This window comes from Arachis ipaensis, chromosome B8, assembly GCF_059453495.1.
Source record: "Arachis ipaensis isolate K30076 ecotype BB chromosome B8, ASM5945349v1, whole genome shotgun sequence".
NCBI lineage: Eukaryota > Viridiplantae > Streptophyta > Magnoliopsida > Fabales > Fabaceae > Arachis > Arachis ipaensis.
In genome coordinates, this window is record NC_142443.1 from 72,751,858 (window position 1) to 72,755,647 (window position 3,790).

General features: G+C 36.0%; 1 non-coding gene across 1 annotated transcript; it reads right to left on the reverse strand.

Moving 5' to 3' along the window:
• Positions 1 to 3,260: 3,260 nt before the first annotated feature.
• LOC148548480 (small nucleolar RNA R71) lies at positions 3,261 to 3,368 on the reverse strand. Its single transcript, XR_015897231.1, has one exon. It is a non-coding gene; the product is annotated as a small nucleolar RNA R71 (small nucleolar RNA).
• Positions 3,369 to 3,790: the final 422 nt, after the last annotated feature.

Consider the following 3,790-nt stretch of genomic DNA (forward strand, 5'->3'; position numbering starts at 1 on the left):
AAGAGACTTTTTACACACTTGATCATACTTTTGATCTTGGTTCTTCTGGTCCCCACTCTGGGACCGAAGCCAATGATCACCATTATCACTTTTGTATTTTTAACGGTGGAGTTTCTACACACCATAAATTAAGGTGTGGAGCTCTGCTGTTCTTCATGAATTAATGCAAAGTACTACTGTTTTTCTATTCAATGCACGCCTACCTCTTCTCTAAGATTTACACTCGTTCTTCAACTTGATAAATGTGATGATCCGTGACACTCATCATCATTCTCACCTATGAACGCGTGCCTGACAACCACTACCATTCTACATGCAAACAAGCTTGAATGTGTATCTCTTGGGTTTCTAATCTAAGATTAGAACCTTCGTGGTATAGGCTAGAATCAATTGGCGGCCATTCCTGAGATCCGGAAAGTCTAAAATTTGTCTGTGGTATTCCGAGTAGGATCTGGGAAGGGATGACTGTGACGAGCTTCAAACTCACAAATGTTGGGCGTAGTGACAGACGCAAAAGGATCAATGGATCCTATTCCAACATGATCGAGAACTAACAGCTGATTAGCCGTGCGGTGACAGCGCATTTGGAACATTTTCACTGAGAGGACGGGAGGTAGCCATTGACAACAGTGAAACCCAACATACAGCTTGCCATGGAAAGGAGTATGAATGATTGGAAGAAGACAATAGGAAAGCAGAGGTTCAGAAGGAACAAAGCATCTCCATACGCTTATCTGAAATTCCTACCAATGAATTGCATAAGTATCTCTATCTTTATTTTATGTTTTATTCATATTTTAATTATCAATTCTCCATAACCATTTGAATCTGCCTGACTGAGATTTACAAGATGACCATAGCTTGCTTTAAGCTGACAATCTCCGTGGGATCAACCCTTACTCACGTAAGGTTTATTACTTGGACGACCCAGTGCACTTGCTGGTTAGTTGTGCGGAGTTTTGACAAAGAGTTGAGATTACAATTGTGCACACCAAGCTGTTGGCGCCATTGAAGATCACAATTTCGTGCACCAAGTTTTTGGCGCCGTTGTCGGGGATTGTTCGAGTTTGGACAACTGACAGTTCATCTTGTTGCTCAGATTAGGTAATTTTATTTTATGTTTAAGCTTTTTACTTTTTCATTTCGAAAAAAAAATATTTCTATTCTCTTCTTCAGAGTTTTTAAGAATGAATTCTAGAGTTTCATGATGATCTATTGAAATCTGGCTGGCTGTGAAGCCATGTCTAATCTTTTGGACCGAGGTTTCAACTTATCATCACAAGGGCTTGTTGATTTCTATCAATGTTGCTGTTGAATGTAATGATCTGCTAAAGCTCGGCTGGCCATTGGCCATGTCTAGTGTTTTGGACCGAAGCTCTCACTGAAAGCTTGGCTGGCTAGTAAGCCATGTCTAATTCCTGGACCGGAGTTTTAGACTAACATTGCATGATTCCTGGAATTCTCATTAAAAATTTTGAATCTCTTTATTTTCTTTTCCATATAATTTTTGAAAAATCACACACAAAAAAAAATTTATAAAATCTTAAAATAAAAAAATTTTATGTTTCTCGTTTGAGTCTAGTGTCTAATTTTAAGTTTGGTGTCAATTGCATGTCTTTATTCTTCTAATTTTCGAAAATTACATGCATTATGTTCTTCATTGATCTTCAAGTTATTCTTGATGATTTTCTTGCTCTGATTTTTAAATTCTCTTGTTTTGTATGTTTTGTTGTTTCTCATATGCATTCTCAATTTGTTAGTGTCTCTAATATGAAAATTTCTAAGTTTGGTGTCTTGCATGCATTGTTTGTTTGATCTTAGTTTTCATGATTAGTTGCATTTTGATTATTTCTCATCATTAAAAATTCAAAATTTTTTTTCAAAATTATGTCTTTTCAAGTCAATAATACAAAGAATTGAAGATTCAGAACATGCAGCAGAGGAATTACAGAAAAAAAGCTGGGCATTCAAAACGCTCAGTGAGGAAGGAAAACTGGCGTTTAAACGCCAACCAGGGAGGACATTCTAGGCGTTTAACGCCAGGAGGACACTAGAGGGAAGATTTTGTTTTTAATTCAAATCTTTTTCAATTCATATCTCTTCAATCATATCTTTTCAAAATCAATTTCTTTCCATTTTTTAAATTATTATTATTTTCAAAAATCCTTGCTACAATTAATCATTTAACTCAAAATTTTCAAGTTGTTACTTGCCTATTAAGAAAGGATCAAGTTTTAATTCTAGAACAATATCTTTTAATTTCTTGTTAGTCAAGTAATCAACTTTAATTTTAAAAAATTTCTTTTTAATTTGATTCTCAATCATATCTTCTCAATCATATCTTTTCGATCACATCTTTTTCAACATAATTTTCAATCATATCTTTTTGATTTCTAATTTCAAAATCTTTTTCAAAAATCACTTAATTTCTTTCCCAATCTTAGTTTTCAAAAATCATTTACCAAATTTTCAAAATTTCTTTTAATTATTTCAGAATCTTTTACTTTAATTTTGAAAATTCTTCCCCTCTTCCCAAATCCTTTTATTTAAAGGACTAACACTTCTCCATTATCAGCAATTCGAACTCTGTCCCTCTTGATAAGTTCGAATTCTCTCTTCTCTACCTCATCCTTCTATTTTTATTTTCCTCTGACACCTCAAGGAATCTCTATACTGTGACATAGAGGATTTCATATTTTCTTCTCCTCTCTTTTCATATGAGCAGGAGCAAGGACAAGGGCATTCTTGTTGAAGCTGATCCTGAACCTGAAAGGAGCTTGAAGAGAAAGCTAAGAGAAGCTAAAGTACAACTCTCTAAAGAGGACCTGACAGAAATTTTTAAACAAGAAGAAGCAATGGCAGCCGAAAACAACAACAATGCCAACAATGCAAGGAAGGTTCTTGGTGATTTTACTGTACCTACTCCTGACTTCTATGGGAGAAGCATCTCAATCCCTGCCATTAGAGCAAATAACTTTGAGCTTAAGCCTCAATTAGTTTCTCTGATGCAACAGAATTGCAAGTTTCATGGACTTTCATTGGAAGATCCTCATCAGTTCTTAGCTGAATTCTTGTAAATCTGTGACACTGTCAAGACCAATGGGGTTGATCCCGAGGTCTACAGACTTATGCTCTTCCCTTTTGCTATAAGAGACAGAGCTAGGATATGGTTGGACTCACAACCTAAAGAAAGCCTGAACTCTTGGGAAAAGCTAGTGAATGCCTTCTTGGCAAAGTTCTTTTCACCTCAAAAATTGAGTAAGCTTAGAGTGGAAGTCCAAACCTTCAGACAGAAGGAAGGTGAATCCCTCTATGAAGCTTGGGAGAGATACAAGCAATTGATCAGAATGTGTCCTTCTGACATGCTTTCAGAATGGAGCATCATAGGTATCTTCTATGATGGTCTTTCTGAACTGTCCAAGATGTCATTGGACAGCTCTGCTGGAGGATCTCTTCATTTGAAAAAGACGCCTGCAGAAGCTCAGGAACTCATTGAAATGGTTGTAAATAACCAATTCATGTACACTTCTGAAAGGAATCTTGTGAATAATGGAACAAATCAGAAGAAAGAAGTTCTTGAGATTGATACTCTGAATGCCATATTGGCTTAGAACAAAATATTGACTCAGCAAGTCAATATGATTTCTCAAAGTCTGTCTAGAATGCAAGCAGCAACAGTCAGTACCAAAGAAGCTTCATCTGAAGAAGAAGCTTATGATCCTGAGAACCCAGCAATGGAAGAGGTGAATTACATGGGAGAATCCTATGGAAACACCTATAATCCTTCATA